General features: G+C 41.2%; 1 long non-coding RNA gene across 1 annotated transcript; it reads left to right on the top strand.

Annotated features, from left to right (window-relative positions):
* Window positions 1–9,620: 9,620 nt before the first annotated feature.
* On the top strand, window positions 9,621–22,479 carry LOC121083580. The gene is made up of 4 exons (XR_005826488.1): window positions 9,621–9,724; window positions 10,259–10,469; window positions 11,098–11,163; window positions 22,373–22,479. It is a non-coding gene; the product is annotated as an uncharacterized LOC121083580 (long non-coding RNA).
* The last annotated feature ends 248 nt before the right edge of the window (window positions 22,480–22,727 follow it).

The following is a 22,727-nucleotide window of genomic DNA, read 5'->3' as shown; positions in this document are numbered from 1 at the left end:
GGAAGAGAGCCCCCCTGAAGAGACCTTTTCTCCGAGCAAGGACTGAAAGCAAGTGCAAGCAAGAAGCGTAGGGGATCCCTAGAACTAGACTGTGAGTTGAGAGGAGTACTGTTCAACGTATGTAGCTGCCTGGTACCCTTGACTTTTCCGTTTTCTTCCTCATACTTCACCCAGGTCTGGTGTCCTGTCTTTTCACAGGAGAGTAAACGTGCCTTTTAACATCTCAGAGCTTCTACTGCTGGTTTCATACAGACCCGTGGGATGGTGATGCTCACAGTTGCTGCCCAACTGTCCAGACTGATAAGGTCTCACCAGTGTGTGCACTCAGGTGTCAACCAGTGTCCTGCTGACTGGTGTGTGGTGAGTGAGAGGTGGAAGAGTGGCAGTGGGATACTGCTGGGGAGGAAGGACAGTGGGGGGCCTGGAGTGAGAGTGTGATGGTGGGATCTAGCCTGAAAGGGTCTTTTGCCTGCCCCTCTCACACCATTTTTGGGTTAGCCCATTTAAATTGCCTTTTAAAAAAAAAAATGTGACATTGTAATAAAGTCTTTACATGAGAATCCCAGTTAGTTTGTGAAGTTACTGTTGTGCATCATCATCCTACTCCACAGAGGCTCTTTAGTTTAATAAATATTTCTGTAGCACTAATACTATTTACCCGTGACTGCCAGTGTTTAAGAAAGCAGTGCATAAAAAATGAATAGCCAATAGCCACTTTTTCTGCTTTTGCTCTCCCTTCCTGGAGCCCAGATGTCTTATCTACTTCCTTGAGATACTCAGCTTCCAAACAGTTTTAGCAAAAGCAAGGCTAGACCAGGACATGTGTCTGTTACTCTGAGAGTTATTCTTTGTTTGTTTGCTTTTTGCTGCAAATGCCCGAGCTGGATCTTTCCTATGTATGTCACCGAGGCTTTTTATGCTACTTGCTGTAGGAGTTCAAATGTATCCTGTAAGGAACTTACTGCTAACTCCACCAGTACCACCAGACTCAAGGATAAGCATTTCCACTAGCTGGAAATGTCATTTTAAAAAAAAAGCAAAAGGAACTTTGGCTTTTCATACACTTGGTGTTTAGTGCTCTATATTCAGAATAGTTATTGTTACTTCCGTAGAGAAATGGTTACAATAGTTCTGAAAATGCAAACTTTCCTTTCTGAATTATTGAAAGCCTCATCTTCCTTAGATCTTTGCAGCTTGGAAAGGAATAGCTGGTTTTCTAGGCTGAGTTTGTGGGTGCTTTCTATAGCTGACAGCATAAAAACACTTTTTTCCTAAAAATTCTGAGCTAAAAATAATAACCTAGACTTACATTTTCAAGAGGTATTAGTGAATGACTGCATTGTGCTTTGACGTGTGAATAGCCAGCTCGAAATACTAGGAGATCAACTTTTACAAAATAGTGTGTACCCGTGTTTATTTGCATTTCCAGGACACCGGGAACCCTAGTGTTGAGGCCAGGCCAGGCACAAAATGTAAGAGCTTTTTCTCAAAAGTCAGCAGTCTGAGTCTGACAGCAGACGCACAAGGGAGCACAAGGAGTCGGTCAGACCATCCTGCCTCCCAGCATAGGCAGTGATGGGGTAGACAGTGCATTGGCAAAAATGCCAATACCAAAAAGTATGTGGAGAGTTTTCAGGAAAGATTTGTAGGGTTGTAGTAAATTCTCCTGTAGGTTTATGTTTGTGGTCAGGAGGAAGAGAGTAAGAATGCCCAAAGAGGCTAAATGAGAATGAGAGTTATAGAGACATAACAGGGTTGGTAGTGACAAAGATGATCAAGAAGAATGAAAGAGTGTGGGTTTGGAGTTTTGTCTTGGGCAAATATTTGTGAGGGCAATTTTATCTGGGTATTGGTATTATCTGGCTTAGGAGCCTACATCGAGCTGGAGAGGGGGAAAACTGGATAGTAGGTGTAAGCAGCACATTGAGGAGGGAAGTGTTAGTGCTGGAAATAGCAGTGGGAGTCAACATAGGGTATGTTTGTTTATTAGAGCATCTGTAAAATTTCAGAAGAAAACTGAGGAAGTGGATGAAAATGGATATGAAACAGATCAGCAGTTTCATTGTAACAGGACAAACATGGGGTGGACAAGCAGGAAAGAAAAAAATCCCCAGCATGCCACACAGGAATACACTTGCAGGAAGGGGAGAGTACCATGTTAATATTTCCTTTGGTAAGAATTTGTGCAGAAGATGTTCAGGAAGAGAGCATTTGAGAAGTGCATTCGAAGTGGTGAAAGGCAGCCAGGTCTTCAGTTAACTTGCAAAAGTAGGAGAAAAAGTTAGGAGGGTGGCACAACTGGAAGGGGGGGGACAGTTAAGTGGTTGTGGATGAAGTAAGCCTGATCGCAGGCCAGCCAGGAAGCTGAAGCTGAAGGCAGGCTGACGTATGTGTGGGTGCAGGTGGCATGAACGGACCAGGGCAAGGATATGTATCGGTGTCTGCTATAGGGTGTCAGCAGGACATCAGCATGAAGCTTGGAAACTTCACGAGGATGAGTGTGAGAAATTGTGAGGAAAGGAAGGGAGTCAGTTGAAACCACAGAGGAAGGCTGATAAGGAGGACCTGGCTGGCTCGCTGAGAATTCTTTGGAGGGGAAAAGAGCTGAGCTGTTGCTCAAAACCAGATAAAAAGTGACAGGGAGGGTGAGGGTAGCCCCAGTGTGAGTAAGGTGTGGGATGGTGTGAGAAACAGAGGTCTCTTTAAGAGACTGAAGCTGCAGAGGGGGAGTCAGACAAGGGGATCCAGGACATGCGGACATTTAATCCAGGACATTTAATAGGCCTGTGGGAAATACGTGAAGTGTATCTTCCAGCGGCAGTAAGGGAAGAGAAGAAAGGGGAGTGGAATGGGCAGAAGGACAGAACGGGAACACAAGAAGGGCTGATTGAGCAATGTTAAAGTCTCGAGAGTGGGGATGGAGATGTGGAGGTGCAGCAAATGTCAGTAAGGGCAAAAAGGAGGCAGAGTAAGTGGCAGAGCTCAGTGCCTCAGGTAGGTTGTTTAAGAGAAAAGAAGGAGCAGCTGAAGGAATAAAAAGTGAGAGAGAAGACCAGGTTAGGTGGGGAGGGAAAGCTGGAGGCGTACAGAAACAAGCTGCAGCGAGAGGGCAGGGTGAGAGATGTCGAGTAGTATCCCACAAGCAGGGTTAACCAGGTTAGGCAGAGTCTGGTCTCTGTTGGTTGGTTTCTTCGTCGTGCAGTGTGTTGGCCAGGCATGTTATACTTTTGACATTCCCTTTTGACTGAACTAATAATGAAAGCGTATGTGTTGACTGAGTGTCTTCTGCTGCGTTAAGGGTTGCCCTGGTGAAGGCAACTAACCTAAGGTTAATTTGTTTCAATTTTCAATGATCCATTGCCTTCACTAGTGGCTGCTCTGAGGTAGTGGAGGAGAAGGCAAAGGTCACTGGAGAGAACGGGTCACAGGGAGCCGGGAACAAAGAAAACAAGCAGTAATCCTGCAGGATTTGGCTCTTCATCAGAGGTTTATTTCACACAGTTTTCAGAACTTCAGTTTCTTCTTTAATTCTGTTGCAGTATCAGGTATGACAACGTTGCTTTGAGTCAAATCAGTCAGGCGTCAATTCCTGCTACACTAGTTGTCTGAAGAACTGAAATCACAGTCTTTACTCTGAAATGAATTTCATTTCACTATAGGACTGTATAGTAAATCTTGGTACGCTGTAGGCAGAATAACAATATTGCTGAGATTTAGAACTTAAGTAATTTTTCCTCATAGGTCTCAACATTCTTTGAGAACATAAACCATCTTTTATGTCACAGGTTTGCATTGTGGTAAATAATTCATGGATGTTACAGGCTTTCATAAACATTTAAAGTACTCTAGAACATCTGTTTATTGTTTGATAATTAACGCATTCATGCCAAAAATATAATTCCACATTAGAGATTATGGTAAACTCATTAGTCAGAGGCATTGTGGACAGTTTCTAAGCCGTGGATATAAACAAATGAATGACCTGTAAGACTCCATAATGGTTGATTTACTATTTATTAACTCTCTTTTGGTAAATATATTTTTGATATCAAGTATAACTCAGTATCCTCAGACTGTATTTTGGAAGAAAATGCAAAGAAAAGTGAAGTGACTTGCTCAAGGTCATTCTGTCAGTATGTGGCAGAGCAATGCATGAATGTAAGTTTCCTAGTTTTGCCAGGTTCTTCTTTACATACTGTTTGTATATAAATTTTAAATTTCCTTTCCCTCCTCACCTCTATTTTTTAATGGCTCAGGACAACCAGCTAACATTGGAAACTGAGCCAGAAGCAAAGTGAGTTTTATCAACAGTAAAATCAGGTTGCTCTCCCAGTCTGGCACACAGTTTAGAGCTGAAGTAGATGAGCTAGGAATCTGCTCAAATGCATGTAAGCAGGTAAACGCACATCCTGAACTCGGGTTTTGTATTCAAATAACTGCTGTCAAAAGAGTAACTTTGGTAGTTTCCATTGCTTTTTAAGTTCTGTTTCCTGTCTAGTTTGATATGTGGTGGTTTGTGATGCTCTCGATCAAACAGAAAAGGTTAGCTGGCCTGAATTTGTACAGTTCAGTTACCTAGTAACATTCTGCACAGGTATTAGGGTGCAACTGCATAGTGTTACACACGCTACTTCATTGTTATTGCAAAATCAGTTTATCCACACTGAACCGTGCCCTCACTCTATTATTCATGGGCAAGACCTGCTGAAGACAATAGAAATGAGTCTGGAAAGGAACCAAGTAAGGGTGTCGGAACAGGGCTAATAGTTAATAGGTTTCTCAAAACTGTAAACTGGCAACATAAGCCACTGCAATAATATGAAAAGTCAAAATCACTTTTTTCTAATAATACCAGCAAAGTTTCTTCAGAACAAGCACAAAGCAGAATTTGAAAGCCTACTTGCAGCTGAAAGGAATATTGTACTTTTTCTTTTGGTGTAGATCTCAGCAGAAAATAGTTGTTGCCAAGCATGCATCATTACATGGTGGAGTGTATATCCCTTCTTGGATTCAGAGATTTTCAGGTTTTGTGCTTCCAGAAAAAAAATATGTGCTGAGAGGATCTCTGATGTTCATATATTTAATTTTCAATTTAAAAAAAATTCTAGTTGGAACGTATTTTGTATGAAGAAATGGGATCTGGAGATCATTGTGCTCAGAAACTGTGACCTTCTGGGCAAAGAGAAGGTCAGGAAGGTTTTTTTCTCAAGAAGAGCTTACATGTCCAGGGTGCTGATCTTTTATGTTTGATAGATACTCAAAGATTAGTTTTCCTACTTAGTACCTTGAAATGTTCTATTTCCTACCATTTTTTGTCTTACTCTTCTTAAAGATACTAGTTTGCTTTTGGTTTTTAAATCAGTGCTAAGAGATGATTAAAATTATACTTCGCTTTTCTACATGTTCCAGTTCATTCTTAAGAGATATGCTTCTCATGGTGTTGACCAGATTTCTTGGAAGATGTGACTGCTGCAGATAGTACCAACAATATCTGGGCAGGTATGTGATCAGAGAAAAGCTAAGTTATGGGCTGAAACAGTCTGTATTTTCTATAACACAAGATAAAATTTTCCTTTGCTACTAGCAGGTAACACTTTCCAGCAGTTTGGTTTATGTCCTGATCAGGAAAATGAGTTGTTAACCTAGTTTTCCTAGTTAACTGGTGGTTTTTTATGTTTGTCTGTTTCCAAACGGGAGAAGCGTTGGTTTGCATGAATGCAGAATGCAGATGCACCTGCCTGAATTGCATGACCTAGAAAACAGGTCTGATTTCTTTTCAAAGCTTAGTAAAGCAATGCTAGTAAAAAGTGAAAGTATTAAAATAAATTTTTCTGACTTTTTGACTGTTTGCAACATTTCTTTCTTCAAAAAATCTGCTGGGTTGAAAAAACATCTAGTAGGTAACCTAGCCCTCTTTGCATAGTGCAACATTGTTCTCAGCATTCCTGCAATACTGAGTGGTGGGTCTCGTGCAGCTTTCTGTAGCTCTTGTGACTCTTGCATATTGTTCAATTGCCTGCTTAGAGTTGTGGGGACCTGTTCTTTCTTCTTATATTCATGTCAACTAGTAATTATCCTTTTGAATCACTGATAGAACATTGCTGCAAATCAGTGTATATGAGGAAATCTCATAGCCTTTTTTAGTGTTTGGGGTTTTTTTACTGTTTTGCTCAAGCTTACTTTTCCAAACATTTTTAGATCAGTCTTAATGGGTTATTGAAAGTACTTGGTCTTTGCATTGTTCTTTCTTTTTATTTTTAATCATCCTTTGTGGTGCAGTAGTTTTGGAGTGTCAGAAAGTTATGTTCATCTTTTTATGTTTGTAATCTTCTCGGTTCGATTTGCTAAGTTGCTTCTGTGTGTAATTTTACTGTTCTGGTTGGTTTATCTTTTAAAAATTCATCATTTCAGGCTGACAGATTTGAATTAAGTGAAATAATTGAAGTGATTTATTTGGTTTCCGTCTCATATTTCTGACAATACATCTATTATAATAATTTTCTTTTTAATAACAGTGTCAATATTGTTAGCTCGTGCTCAAATTGTTACCTCTTTCCATCTTCAGATATTTTGTAGAGTTTCTCATTCTGTGATTTTACTTTAGACTAGTATTCTATGAACTAGTTTGTAATTTTCTTGCTTACAATAATTTTTTTTTATATGTTATAGGACAAACTTTAACCATTTCTGGCAACAGTATGTGTTTAACTGAATCACAACTTCGTGCTTGGTCAGATAACCTGCAGTGCAATAGCAAAACAACGTAGTAATATTTTTATATTACAGAAACAATTGCAAGCATTAAGTGTAGATGTCACTGTTAGACATACTTGCAACAGCTATTGCCACAACAACTTTAATAGACATCCAATCTTATTTTCAAGTGAGTGAGAAATAACGAATTATATTGCTCAGTGGCTGAATCATCAATTTCTTATCACCCCACATGCTTGTTGAATATTCACGAATACACTGTTATTATAATTCAAATATATTATTATGCCAGACATGTTTTTATTTTCCAACAAAATGGCAAATTAAGGCCAGCTCCACACAGCTAGCAAAAATCTTTATTTTTTTCTAAGCTACCTCTCTGCTAAGGAGCTTTGTTAATAGAGAAATTAGCTTTATCAGATATGCTTGAGCGTGCAACAGTTTTCTGTATTTGCTCATATACTTGCCCTACACCTGTATACAGGATATTCCCACAATGAAGGAATAGATAGGTAGTTGTTAAGAATAGATGTGTATGTCTGCAGCCTAATTTCAGGTCATGTTGGAGATGACGGAGTGGGACTGTTGCTCCAGAAAATGTGGTATCTGGGGCCATTGCTCCAGAAAATACTGTATTCTGATTTAACAGATCAGCTGAGGTTGGTGAAATGGGACAGTGAAATGAAGAGCCTAGATTCTTTTTTAATTATAGGCATGCTAGTAGCAACTTTCAATTTTTTCCCCAGCTGGGATCCTTTGTTATGCCTGGGAGTTTTCCTCATGAACCATTTTCCTCTAAAACTACCTGGAGCAGAACTAGTCAGGACTTCACCAAGAACAGCATTTTTTTCATCAGAAGCTACCCAAATCATTAAAACATAAGCAAAGAAATGTATTTATTTCAGAAAAAAATCCTCAAGTCCAGCATATATGCATGAAGGAAAGAAAGGTCTGCAGAACAGCCGAATAATAGACCTTTTAATACTTTGTTACAAGTCATAAGAAAGAAAGGAAGGTACTGTATTAATAAACATTCTTAAGTGTTGCTATATTATTTGAAATTAATATATAATGTCTAAAGTTGTATCATAGATAGGTATGAATGAATATATGCTGTAAAAGTGTCTTACAGGTCAACACTGTAGAATTGTCCTTCTGCTCTATTTAATTTCTTCTAACTTATAGTAGGGTGCAGTAGTGGAAGAAACTAAGCTATTGTCTATCTTCCATAAAACTATAATGGGGAAAAAAAAAGAGAGTGGATGTTCTGAGTATATGTAGTAGGGAAAATGGAGATCGTGGGAACAGTCATCCAAATATGAAACAGTCTTGAAATAGACAGAGATAAATTATCTGGACCTTCTAAGTTACTTCCAGGATCATAGTGAAAGAGGGGTCACCCACAAGCTGTGTGAGTCTGCTGCTTGTGTATTATTTGCCCTTCCTTTCAGATATTACAGTGTTGTAGACTGGCACCCATTTTCTGCACATAGAACTAGACCAGTGACTCAGGTCAGAGGTAACAGTTCAAATACAATACACAGATCTTTGCGCGGTTGAAAGTAGTCTCTGTGTCTTCCTTGTATTTCCATTAGTGCCGTGCTTCAGTTTTGTGAAGCATTTGTGAAGGTGCAGGCTTTCTCATTCACCAGTATTAATCCACAGGCCGGAAGAACGTAATGGAACATGAGACAGCCGTGTCCCTGGTACCCAGCAGCTTATTTATTACACACATTGGTCTCCTGTTCTGCCCCTCACCTCTGCAAAACAAGATAAAAAAATCCTTTAGACGGAGCACTCCTCTTCCCCTTTTCCCTCCACTTCTAAAATACCCTCACTTCCAGAGAAGAGGTCCCATTGACAGGGCTTTTGGGAAAGCTGTCCCAAAGCTATGCACTTTCTCCTACTGGGCACTGCTCAGCAGGGGAGGTTGTTCTCAGCTTTTAGCAGTGGTGATGGGGATGGAAGGAGACTGGTTACAGCCAGGGATGAGAAGCATGCATTTACATAGGGTCCTTTTCCCTGCAACCTCGCCACTCACCAGCAAGCATGGGTTTATTTTAGCATTGGCCTTCTGAAGCAGGATTAATTTTCCCCTGAAAAGGTCAGCCTGGGACAGGGCCTTCCAGAGCCAGGGTGACTCGGGAAGCCGGAGATACCTACGAAGTAGACAGGGCCTCTAACTGCTGGGCCTGTGCCCAGTGCAAGTATCCTGGAATAGCCTTTCTGATAAACAGCAGGGAAAAAAAAAATCCACGTGGGGTCTTTTTTCAGAGGCTGGTGTCAGACTAAACCAGGCTATAGCGCTGCCCTCTGCTGTTGGGATTCGCGGAAAACAGAAAAGGCAGGGAAGATCCAGAAAAAAGTTAACAAAATATAACTAGGAAAGCAGCAGTATGTGAGTACGCGTATTATTTCATCCTCTCATTTCATACAGTGCTTCAGCCAGTGGAAATGTGCCCTCGTATCATCACTAGTGTTTCAGTTTGTAGCAACGGAATATAGCTAATAGTTCTGTGGGGTTTGGGGACCAGTAGCATCCTCATGGCTGTGCAGAGCATCTTGTGACCCAGAAATCATACTTTCTGGCATGCTTCTTTGTGTTTCAGTGGGCAGCACTGAAATTTCCATCAGTAATTCAGACTTTTGTAACTTTGTTTTTTTCCTTCTTATTATGTAGAATTACTAAATTCCTTACAAGGAAGACCTGGTTGACTACAAGTGCTGTCTACATAGCCCAGGTTTTTGATTGGCTAGTATTTGGTTCCACCACATCAGCATTTGCAGTGGAAAACAATTCTAATGGAAGATAAAAACCAGACCAGTTTTACTTGTAGTCTTAGAACTTGAGGGTGTGGGTTGAGAAAAGTGGAAACAGGTAAAATCTGTGTCTTTTCTTTCAGAGATTTCACACAGAAGTGGGAGATGGGAGAATCAGTCCAGCATGTGGAGTGACTACATTTGTTTGGTTCAGTCCGATTTCATTCATTTCACTCTTTGCTACATTCTAGTAAGCATCTGTGCAATCAGCCACATTTACTTTGTTTAATTTGTGACCCCTTTGTGAGTGTAAACTGCTGACATCTGCAAAATTCGAAACACAGAAAAATCTCCTGTGATAGAAAAGAGGGATCTTTTGCCAAAGGTAATAGTCTTTGGACAGGATCTCACACTTTGATGCTACCACATGAGCACCTTCTGAGACGTGTCAAAAAATCACGCATTAGATATGTCTATATCTTTCCTTTATAGTTAGCTAGTTGACATGTAGACAAGGACTCTGAATATCTGCAGTGGGACAAGCGTACCAGTTTCCTGCCTGCACCAATCCTGCAATGTGAAAGGAGAGCTGCTGAGAATTCGGGGGTTCCATTGTATGGAAAGCGACAGCATCCCCAAGTTCATTTCAGGAAGGGAAATTTGCAAACACTTTCAAGCACAATGAGCCTTCTTCCATTAGGTGGCTTTTATAGATCCTAGGTGTTTTGATACTGTGGGTCCTCCTAATTTTTTTTTTTTGTTGTTACTGTGACTTGCTCTGCAGAGGCTCATCCGTCAGTGTGCTCTCCATCCCTTAACAGAGGCAGGCAAACCACAAGCAGTGATCAGTGGAGAAATCGTCAGTCCTTATCACCTTTGCACTCCTCCTGCAACATGAAGCTGACAGATAAATGGTTTAAGGAGCCAGGTGGAAATATGCCTTGTGGAAGAGAATCCCTGGTAGCTTGGAAACCTTAGCATCTGGCCGTCAGCTGGTGGGTATCTGGCATGCTCCATTCACTGCCTGTTTCTGCCCCTTGGTTACCAGAAATGGTAGCTGCTGGACCCCAGAATGATGCCTGGTCTCATCTTTGCAGAATGCTGTATCTGCCCTGCAGTTGACGTTTGGCAGTGTTAACAAAAATTGAGTGTGGATTTCATGCTATATATTTTTTGCTAATGCTTCTAAAATGGAGACTGGGGTGCTTTTCAGTGCAGTAGCCTTTACTCTGGAGGAGTTCTGGTCAGAGGACCAGTTCAGAAGTAAATGTTTACATAGAAACATGCCAGCAAAGCATCCTGAATGATTCACCACTGTGCTCAGTTGTTTGAGATCTCTGATATGTTGTTTATATAAGGCAGTATTTTTGTAAACCCTATTAAGTCTTATGCCATTCCTGTACAGTGTGGGCTGGAGCTGTATACAGGGAGGGGGAAGGGAAACAATTTTCCTCTTACCATATAGGGTAGGCAACATATTTGAAATGGAATTGGACCCTTTCTCCAAGTGATGGAATCTCTGGTTAAAGTAGGTCACTCCTTTAATCTGGGGCTCATTTATTTTCAATGTGTATGAAGTTGTGTTTTCTTAGTATTGTTTTGTCTTTTTTCTATTTTTCTCAGGAAACCTGAAAAAATTAAGAGAAAGGTTATTAGTCAGCAGGACTTTCAGGCAGCAACTAAGTGCAGGTAAGAATGATTTTCTTTATCCAGAACCATCTAGCTGTGGGGAGGGAGAATTTTAACTTCCTAGGAGTGTCTCCTTAAGCACACTTTTTCACAGTGCCTGCAGCTAAGTGCATTCAAGACACACATGTTGTGTTTCTGTATAAGAGAAACTATGTGAAGTAACCAGATTATTTAAAAGTCAGGGAAATAATGGATTTTCTAGTTTATTTTTCATTTTCAAGCCATAGCTGGACCATCCACTGCTACCTCCCCATCCTCAGTGTGCCCAATGTATTGATGTTCTGAAGATTAAATACATGACGAGCTTTTCATTATTCTTAGAATGATTATTCCTGCATGTCCTGGTCAGTCACGTTCAAGATTCTTGCCGTTTGTCCAAGGCAATGTCGTATCTGTAGCTTCAAATGATTGTAAAGGTCACTATATAATCCTGTAGCTTTAAAGGGAATATTGCATGACTACTTGGTTTTATTTGCACTTCATTCTGAACAGTTAGAGCAATTTTCCCCTACCACCAGGTAAGCAAGGCAGACACATCTCTGAAGCTTCAAGAGTTGTCTCCCTGGGTACACGTTTCCTGCCATCTCTAACAGGGAAATCTCAGCACTGTTCAGGAATGAGTTTGACAGCTCCTGATAATGCTTTGATTGCGGTCTGTCTGCATGCATGGAGGCATCAGCTTCATGGGGGTTATTAGTCACCAACTTATATTGCTTCAGCACAAATTTTCTTCCTCTTCAGCACTTTCCTGTAGGTCAGATTTGTTTCAGATACTGAGTTTTTTCTGCTGTCAGTGTTTTCACAGCAACAGACGCCTTTACGTAAGGGCCCTCCTGATCCCTTCAGATGGAAGCCCAGCTGTGCCCGGCTTCTGTGTTTTCTGGCCATGGTGTACTTGTGGATGGCTGGTGCTGAGTGTCCAGGATTCTCTAGTCATTTCACCCGTTTCACTAGTGGGCATTTCTGGGTGTTGTCCTGGATAGAGAGGAGTCACTCTGAGCTGGAAAGTAAATGAGGCTTACTGTCAGAGAGGAGCAGATCGCGCTTCCTGCTCCCACAGATACAACCCAAGTCTCCCAAGACTGTGGGGGATATGAAGCTATCCTGTCAAACAGCTTAGAAACTGGTGTTCACACAGAGCTGTCGTCTGTGTTCAGCTCTGGGAATAAAACCCTTTTTTGCATTGCTTATTCCAAGCTGGAAACAGCAGGCTCTGCTGTTTCTCCTGCAGTCTCCTTTCCACAAGGAAATAACAGCTGTCCCGGTTGTCACCAGGAGCTTTAATTCTTCACTGCTGCTTTCTACCTCACTTTTCCTTTGGGCATATTTAAAGACCTCCTTGTCTTGGAGGTGCCATTTCAGTACATTGTTGCATTAGCAACAGAGCAAAAGACTGGAGCTGGACCATCAGCTCTGAAATGTCTGTCTGTGGTATCTGCTATGAAAAACTAATTGGATGGGTGCGATGGGTTGACCCTGGGCAGCAGCGAAGGGTACTCACACAGCTTCTCACTGTCCCCCAGATGGGACAGAGGGAAGGATAGGAAGAGCAAAAGTGAGAAAACCCTTGGGTTGAGATAAAGATGTTTAATAAGCAAAGGGAAAAATACAAAGTGCTGCAAAGGCAATCACTCGGTGCCTCCCACAAGCAGGCTGATGCCAGGGCAGTCTCTGAGCAACAGCTACAATGGTTACCTTGGAAGACAACCCCGCCACCAATTGTTATTGCTGAACATGATATTATACGGTATGGAATAACCCTTTGGCTAGTTTGGGTCAGCTGTCCTGGCCCTGTTCCCTCCCATCTTCTTGTGCCCACCCTCCCCCAGCCCACTTACCGGAGGGGCGCAGCAGCAGAAAAAGAGAAAGGCTTGACTCTGTGCAGGCACTGTTCAGCAATAGCCAGAAGACTGGTGCATTGTCACCAGTGTTTTAGTCACAAATCTAAAACACAGCAGCATACGGGCTGCTATGAAGTTAACTCAATTCCAGCCAGCTGCTTAACATTAATGCATAGTAGATCAGAAATTTGAGGGTACAGTTTCATAGCTGGTGTAAGAATCCTGATGACTCAATGGCAGCTCTCAGCTTTCTCCCTTCCCATCACGTTCCCCATCTCCTCTCATGTCAGCACTAGCAATCGTGCAGCCTTGCAAAAACTGAGTTTTCAGCACATCCTCAATACTGGTTTGAAGCTGTTGTGTAGGTGGGGGGGTTGGGAATGTCTTGGCTGGGGATGGGGAAAATGACAGAAGTGACCTTTCTGGAATAGACCTGTCAGTTTGTGACATAGGTGGTTGGTATACTGTGGTTGTACTTCATCATTCCTTTATTCCCCTAATTAATCTCTCCCACCTCCACTTATTCCCTTCTAAATGACTACTGTCACCATGTGGTCTGTAATTCCTGCTTCAGCTTTAGAGCAATTAGCTAGAGAAAACTGTATATGGAAAAAAGTAATCCAGTGGTTTGGTCCTTTGAAGCTATGATGCATGAATCTCTCATTACCAGTTAACTAGGAAAAGGAACTTGATATTTAATGTATGCTACAGAACTAAATAAAAAAGTTGGTCATACGCTATCTATTTCAATACAGTATGGATAGAGGAGATTAATTTTTTACTTCACGTGTTTGTGTTTTTTCTTCGTGGCTTTCTACGTAGGTCTTTAGAATGTGATATACAGTGTACGATGTTTGCAACTTGTTTGTTTGTGGTTTTTTTTTTTTAGTTACATCTGAAACATGAACAACGATTGGGGAAGGTGTCCGTATGAAGTTCCTCTTCTGAAAAACCGAGTGTCCTTTCCACTAGATGGCAGGGCGCCTTTGGGTAAGGGAAGCACTCGGCAGGCTGTGTTCGACACTCGGCTGCTCTCAGCCTGGCAGATCTCTCCTTGAATTTATTGGGAGTTTTGCTGGAATGAGTGGGTGGAGTGCGGGAGAGACCTGTAATTATGTTATGAGCCCTTGACAGTACTGGCATGCAGTTTTAAATTTTCTCCAGTACAATAGATGTCTTAATTGAATTCTGTAGAGCTTGACATAATAAGGGAATGAAGAAAAGCTATGTTTCAGCTACAATTAAACCGAAAGTCTGTGTTGGTGAATTTGTTGGAGAAATTTCTGCCTCTTGTACACGTGCTGCATTTGCTGTGCCAAGTTCTGAAGTACTCAATCAGTCCTCGAGGTGAATTGCAAAGAGGAGATTGGCCCAAGTTATGACCTTGGAATCTGGCTTTAAATGGTTTGGACTGACAGTTTGCTGCAAGTGGAAGGTCCAGTTAGCATTTAGAAGAGTTAAGAGCTCTAATTTTCACTCTTTCATACCGATTTCATCTTAGTGTAATCCTAATAAATTCAACTGAATGAAACCTGTGTAATTGTGCTAAGAATTCAGCTGGAGTTGTTATAGTCGTTAGAATATTAAGATGAGGAAGTTGTGTGCATTTACCGATCCCGAGTATATAGGTGCATATGGGAAAAATGGGTGTAACACCCCTCCATTCCTGCAAGGAGCATTACACATCGGCAAATGGAAATGACCACACTAGGAACAGGTCCACATCACTGAGCCTGTGAGCTAATGAGTCGAAGGTTAAAAGATGTACTTAACCGGGTGCTTTGTCATGTTTTTTGTAGCATTACACTTATCTACTAATGCATCTAGAAAACTTGCAGGGAAATTCTCAGAATTCTGAACTTCTATCTTTTTAGTTGATAGAAAGCTATATTTTAAAATCAGTTGACTCATTTAAAAAATATGACAAGGTAACATTAACTTTATCAGGGCATATGATACTCTTAATACAATAGCTCAAAACAAAATCAGCTGTTTCAGAAAAATGTCAGCATTTTCAAGTTTATTTGTTGTGGTGTTTGAAATTGATTAGTTTATCTTCTTCTGGAATAGTTTTCTGTACTTTATTCCAAAAATTTTAAAAGTCACTTAAAATATTTTATATAAATTCATTTGTAAAAGGAATGTGGTGACAAAATCAAAAGTGTAGGTCCAGTGGAACAAATATTTTATGAAAAGCTGTTTCAGAGAGGGCATTGTTCAAAATGTTAACTTGTGCAAAAGATATTTTCAGATGGTGTATGGTGTGACATGTTGTGCAATTTTTTAATGACGTTTTCAGAAGCTACTTGTAGTATTTGCCCTGGCTAAGCTTTGTTACAAATTACCCTGCTTAAGCCTGTTGGATCATGACTTGGATCCTTTGGCTTTAATGAAATTTTTTTGCCAAGTTTTGCCCACACTCAGTTTGGGAAAGATCTACATCTGCTTTCAGAGAAAAAAGCTATCAGCTTTCCTAGCCTGTTACACAAGGATATAGCTCTCTTGAGGCTGCCTGCATTGCACGTACACTACTTGCTTTGCACTTAGCCTTCTTACCTATCTTACTCATCTGCATGCAAGGCAGATTTTAGAGCACGGTGATCTCACTGGTGGACCTCCAGTAACATCTGTACTGGAGTTGAACATCTATTTTTCGAGGGTATCAGACACGAGGTATCTCTTGTGCTTCAGCAGGAAATGCTATATTTTTAGCATCCTTGTGAGCATGAGGGAGCAGCTGCAGCGTGCAGATCCCAGCTGTGAGGAGAGCAGGCGGTGCCGGCAAAGCTGCAGCTGGTACACTGCTTCTAGCTGAGGGGTGCTTGGTGGAATTGCCCAGAGAGCCTCTGTGAAAATGAATGGAGTAGCAACTGCTCTAGTCCATATACTGTAAGATTTCTGGTTTGCTGTAGCAAAAATACCTCCAAGTTAGTTGTGACGTTTCAGAAGTTCTTTTTCAGAGAAAACATTCAGTGTGGATGAAAAGCTCTTCTTTTTTGTATCATTGTTTTTTGTGTTTTGTAACCAAGATTCTTTTGCTACCTGCACTATCTGAATGCTTTCTTTCGCTGTGTCTGCATCTAAGTTTGGAAATCTGATGTAACATCTCCAGGGGTTGGGAAATGACACCTCTTGTACCCTCCAGGTACCAAACACTGCAGCTTTTGAGTCAGGGAGCTGCTTCTGAAAGAAGCAAGAAATAATCCTTTATTCTGTTTGATAGCCTGTTACCCAGCCTGGATTTTTCACCCATGTTTTATAGGCATGGCAGTGCTACTAGGATCAGCCAAAGCAGTTCACACCCTCCATTGCATATAATGTCAACAATTGGATGAACAGCTGGGGTTTACATCACCTTCCTTCACATATCTCACATAGGTGATGGGAGGCTGCTGGGTAACTGTTGGATAACAGGTGTTCTTAGGCCCCAGTGACATGACAGCTACATCTGAGCACACTGTAAAGCAGCCCCAAGAGTGTATATGGGGGACACTGCAGTGGTCCTGCACGGTGTCCCTGCTTATGGCAACCTCTCCGAGCTTGGCAACCTCTCCGAGCTTAGCACCCGCAGAAAGATAACTCTGATAATTCTTGGTCCTGTGTTCTGGCACAATCCCCGCGAGGCCTCTTGAGGTGGTTTTTGTCTTGTTACCTGCTGTTGGAGCAGTAGTAAGGAGATGGAAGTAAGGCCTTGTACTTCCCGTAATTAACGTACGGTTGGCAATGTAGGTCTCCTGTTGCCATTTGGTAAACTGACTGACGTCTCGGAGCTTGGACCCCTGTAGCTGACAATGCTTGCAGCAATAGATCCTTAACGGTGCTGGTGTCAGTTTTACCAGGGAAAGGTATGTAATAGGCAAGCACAGCTACGTTTTTCCCATTTTCATTTTCTCCCAGTTCCTGTTGTTTCTACTGCTTGACCATATTCAGTACAAACAGGTGGTGACAGCTGGTGGGTTTTAACCACAGCTTTGCTTAGACCTCCTCTGAGCGTGACTTTTACAGTACTAAAAAAAAAAAATATGGTATCATTTGAAATAGCTTTGAGGGGAAGATGCACAGAACTGGGACCTGTGAGATTCCTTTGGTAAGGGTAGAAAGGTATTGGACTAAAGGAATGGTTTAAACAGCATGAGAGTTCACAGGACCTGGTTTTATTTCCTAGCATTGTCTGGCTGTGGACAAAGCACCCCTAAATGCCAAGAATGGAGGGGCCTAGTTAATCTGACATGTTGGGGAGTAACTCTGAAAGGGTGAAAAAAATGGATTAATTGGGAAAACATCCCGCAAGAAAGGTGTTACGCAATAGCGTGAACTAACGATGAATTGCAGCGCCTGGGTTATTTGAAGCATTACAAACCAGAGGGACATGAGCATATAAGGAAAGAATGAGTGGGAGGCAATCTGGTTTTTCTTTTCCTTTTCTTGCCTCTGAATCTTGCAGATCAGTTTTCCGAGGCAGTGTTTCACACAGAGATTGCAGTGGTTCAGCTTTCTAAGCTATTTTTTACGTGTTAGGTCTCTCCTTCAGGAAAGCTGCCGGACAGATGAAGACTGGTGAGATACATCTGGTGTCTTCCTTAAGAGTGATGAGAGGATTAAAGGGCCAGATAGGCACCAACACCACAGATGAGGACATGCAGATACTTTTGGTGTTTGTACCATGAGAGGTGGAAAAAGGAAGGTTTTCTGGAGGGAGGTAGAACCTATGATTTATGGCAATAAAATGAAATTTTTAGATTCTTTGAAGTCCATTGTTAAATTCTCTTTTCATAAATATTGAAATACTCAACCTGTTGTTGCTGTTTCCTTAAAAAATGCCAAGAGAGATTGATTCTGATTCCTTTGCGACTCTTTGATTTGTTAATGTTGCTTTCCAAGTCAAGATACCTCGTGATCTTGTATAAAATACACAACATGTGCTGCAGAGAGGCCATGTTTTTATAAGCAAATGCAGCATGTAGTGAATTCGTGCTCTGCCTGCCAGCGGAAACCATGATTTCCAACACGTTTGCACAGAGGAACCTTATGGCTGTGCACCTCACAACTGCCTGCTATTTCTCAACAATTTCAAGTCCCTCTGCCTTGCCCTTGTTCCATGGACAGATCTGAGGTCACACTGCTGGAATAATCCCCTCAGCTTATCTTTCTGGCTATATCATGCCCTGTTTGAAAATTCCTCCCACTTACTTCTCCTTACAATCAGATCACTATAAATGTCTCGTTCTTGCTTCAAACGCCCATCAGAGTTTTAGGCTTACTTATCCCTCTGACCTGGTCTGCTGTCTTATTTGCCTTGCCATCTCTGCTCCTGTAGCATGCTAGTCTTGACACCCTGTTAAGTCTTTCATCTCTGCTTTCTGTGCTTCTTCCCAATTGCTTTCTTGCAGAGGATTTCTTTTGCATCTATTCCACTAATGACCTCTTAAAAGCACAGTTACTTTGGTACCCAGTAGTGGTGTCTTTATAGATGATTAAGAGACGCTGACTGAAACAGTTGCTGAATTTCCCAATGTACCTTATCTTCCTCTCTGTCTCCTTGATTTAAGATCTGAGAGGTGAGAACTGCCTTTGTTTGGGGATATTGCAGATATTAAACATATGATAAAATGGAAATAACAATTTCCCAGTCTGCATGTGCAAATGTAGGTATTGATACGATAAACCACACGTGACTTTTTGCAGGTGTTCCCTTTGCCAGGGTTCTGGGCTTCTTGCCAAAGCGTTTTCTCTCAACCTCACTGTTAACCAGTCCCTTGCGTTTTGCATCAGCTTCTGTGTAAATAGGCTTAGCCCTCCAGTTAATAGATATCTTTTTCTCAAGCCCTGCCCATTGCACCTGCCTTTGAAAATGTGCCCTGGAGAACCCAGTGATTCATTTGTTGCGTGCTGCTGCGTTTGATTAAATCATTGCTTAGTTTCAGGTGGCTGCATTTGCATGCTGGAGCACTTGATCCTCCTGTTTACTGCTTTTGTAAATCATGGAAGTGTTTGTAAAGCTTGAGGGGAAGTTCAGAATGGAAGGTATAATATCAGTGTTTGGGATAACAAATGGTATAGGCCATACACTCTCGTCATTCAATGCTTTTTCTGTTTCCACACCAGTGAGCACGATGGATGTAATGTAGTCACAGCATGTTTCCAGAAATCCTGAGATCAGTAATGTAAAATAGGTCTTTGGAATTTTAATAATGGAGAAAATGTCAGTATGCAAAGTTGGTGCAGCCTTGTTCCTCCCTTCCCCCGGTTTTACTCCTTTAGACCAGTCTGTCTTCTGACCTTGCAGATATGACGTAAGGCAGGGATAGAAACCCTCCAGAACCTTGCATCGATTCCCCTCCTGTTCCAATAGGATTCACCACCCTACGAAGTAAATGGATATGGGCATACTTTTAGACCACACCTTCAGGATCAGTTCCCATCTCCCTGGATGCATTTGGGAAGCTTGGGGACCTTCAACACTGAAATGACTTTTGCCATCTCCTAAGGGGGACTGTGGCACCCAGAGATCTCTGGGGTCTTTCCAGACCACTGTTTTTCCCCAGCCGTGTTCAGGGATGAGTTGTGTGTCACTGGCAATGCTTCAGTCAAAACAGTTTGAAGGCGGTTTTGTACTACCAGAGGTGAACAGCGAAGCGTTGAAGGGAGCGTGATTCTTACCCAGCCTTCTCGTTGAAATGGCATTATTTATTTATCTTGTTAAATGATGGTGGTATTTTGCTCATAAAATATATTTGTACACTGTCAAGTATATGTCTGGGGTTTCAGAGATCAGCTGCCCAGATGGGGTATCACAGATCAGTTACAGGCTAATGCTGGGAATAGGAAATTTATACAGAGGAAAGACACAGTTAATTCTTCCGTGCGTGTGTAAGTAAGTCCCTCTTGGCAGGTGACAGTTCAGTAACTTTTCTGAGCATTAAACTTAGACAACCCTTTTTTTTTTTTCAGTAGTGTCTTCACGTAGCTTCGTATGGAGAGCAATTTGAGACGTTATTCTTACAAAAGAAGTAGGACCAGAAACCCTCATTGTGATTGCTGCAGTGACGGGGTTCACTCCCTGTTAGAGAACTGCCTATCTGGCTCAGACCAGCCAATAACAAGTTATTAGCTTCCCTAAGTGAAATCAAAGAAGCAGTTATTCAGGGCTATACTGAACCTATAGAATGAGTAACAAGTCAAGATCAGATTGGGTTCAGTACCAAGAAAATCCTTACTCATTTGCCTATCAAGGGGTTTTGCTGAGGGTTTTTTTCCGATTGGTTACCAGAAGAAGTAAAGATTTTTCTCCCTCATTTTACATCAAAAATTTTCTTGGTCAGCAACAAAATCCCCATAGTTTATGGGAGGGTTTTTTTCATACAAAAACTAATAGTGGCACAATCAGAGCACCCATCTTTTTCTATGGAGAGGGAAAAATAATATAAGCCAGAGCCCCCAGAGAAGTCTGCCTAATTAGTGATTGAAAGATTATTTATTAGCAACTAAAGGTGCTGGAGTGACCTGTGAGTGACTTTTTGTCTCCTTCTAGGCTTTACAAGTTCTTGTACCGAGGCAAACAAAGCTGCGAGAAAAGTAGGGCCTCCCTTCAGTAATTATTTAGTCTTATTCTAAAAGTGAGGACAAAATGGATAATAAACATTAAGACATAACTTCCAGACTTACGAGACTATTTTCCCCTCCTTCTTCCAGTTTTTTAGGTGACGGTAATTCTTTGTCTTTAATTCCACAACAATATTCAAAAAGCTTAATTTTGCTTTTTGAACAGTAAGTTGCTCTCCTGCCTGTTTGAAGATAGTGATGATGAATGTAAAAAGCAGTTTTCTTTACCCCAGATACATATGCTTGCTGTACAAATCTGTAAATATTGCACTAAGTGCTGTTCTTTTTCTTCCTTGGATCTCATGTTACTTTACAGGGAACCTGTTTAGCTTTCTTCTTAACCATGGTTACACAGAGAGGAATAATATAACGACTGAACAGTCTGTTTTGGTTGCAGAACTGGAAGTTGACCAATTTACCTAACTTTTTGGTTCTCAGCATAGACTCCCCTCCGCTTATGCCTTATGTACAGACTAAACTCGTTTCTGGGATGGCATCCCTTGATGCAAGTGATGGAGAGAAGGATTAGGAGACAGCAATAATCAGGAGATTTTGTTTAACGGATTGTGTAAGCAAATAGATTTTGTCCATTAATCACGTATGCAAATAGCTGGTCTTTAAACGACCTGTGCAACAGTGTTTAACCCCAGAACCATTATAGATTCCTGAAAAGTTGTTCTTACTGACACTCCCCAGCCAAGTTAGGTTTTATATTCTTCATAGGTAAAAAACTCTTCAGGTTTACCTTCTTTCTGTGTGGGTTTATGTATATTGACAGAACTCCAGCTTCCCTAAATGCACGTGTCTAAATGAAAAGTGAATGTAGATAAGTGAAGCTGAAAGCCAATAAAATAAGATGCTGTCAGCTGAGGGCAAATGCAAAAGCAGCTGTTATCTGTCCTCCTCAGCAGACTTCCTCAGAAATAAAGCAGGGTTAAGGATTCTACAGAATGAGCCATTCTCCATGCTCCAAACCTCTGAGTCAGAAATCCCCAAAATCAGTTAAGGACAAATGGCACTCTGACAGAAGGGTTTCTTGAGTTACGTAAAATGGGAAAGCATGATGATGAAACCAAAACAACAAATAAATAGTGTGTTTTGCATACACTTTCATTGCCTTGCCGAAAAGAAAATACATCCCCCCAAAAGTCAGCTGAGTTTTTGTGGCTTTGCAAAATGATGAATGAATGCCTTGTTCTTTATTATTGCTTAAGTCATTCCTACTTATGCCAGTATTTCAAGGATTATGTTTTAATTGTTCTGAAGAGGTGAAAACACTTTCTTGCTGATGAATAAACACTGCCACTTTTAAATATTTGTATGCAAAATGTCTTTAAAGCCATTATGAAATGCTTTCCAAAAGCACTAAGAAGCTGTTTCCCGAAAAGACAGTTTTTCTCTACATTTTCTTTCATGCTAAACAGTCCAAATGAAAAGCCTTTCAGAGTTAACTAGTTTAAGCAATACCACTGTTTTAGTGTAATGAATAACTTTTTATAGAGGACAATTGCACACAGTTCAATATGCTAGTATTTCTATTTCTGTGCCCCACCAATGCCGGGATTCTAGGGTAGAATTTCTTTCTTTGAGAAAGCTGAAGCGATCAAAACCCTGATTAACCTCTGATATTCACGTGGTGCTCTTGATCTTGAGGACCGAAGCAGTAACAAAGAGTTAATGGCAGCCATATGCTCAGGGTATTGTGGGTACTGTTGACCCAAATGTGAACTCCGCAAGCCAGTGCTGCTAACTGCTGTTTGTTTCAGGTTTGGCGTGGAGATTACTGATGAAGAGTTTGAGCTGCCACTTGACAGAATCCCCCTTGATGAAGATGGAAATGTCAGATACCCCCAGTTGATGGCCAGGTTTGATTCCCGGTGTGCAGCGTATGTATTTTATTTCTCATCTGTGAGTAGAATTATTTTTAATCTAAAAGGCTCACATAACATTTCCAGACTGATTCTCATTTCTTGAGTGTGCTCCTTTATGACATATTTCTTTCATGGCATATGCTGATTACATTTAAAATTAGCTGATGTTATGGGTATATACTGTTTGTAATTTAGTTGCTCTTTATAAGCTAATCACTTGGTTTAGAAGGAAGACTTCAAAGGTATGTAA

The sequence above is a fragment of the Falco naumanni genome, chromosome 1 (assembly GCF_017639655.2).
Source record: "Falco naumanni isolate bFalNau1 chromosome 1, bFalNau1.pat, whole genome shotgun sequence".
Lineage (NCBI taxonomy): Eukaryota > Metazoa > Chordata > Aves > Falconiformes > Falconidae > Falco > Falco naumanni.
This window is presented reverse-complemented; position numbering and strand designations above follow the sequence as displayed.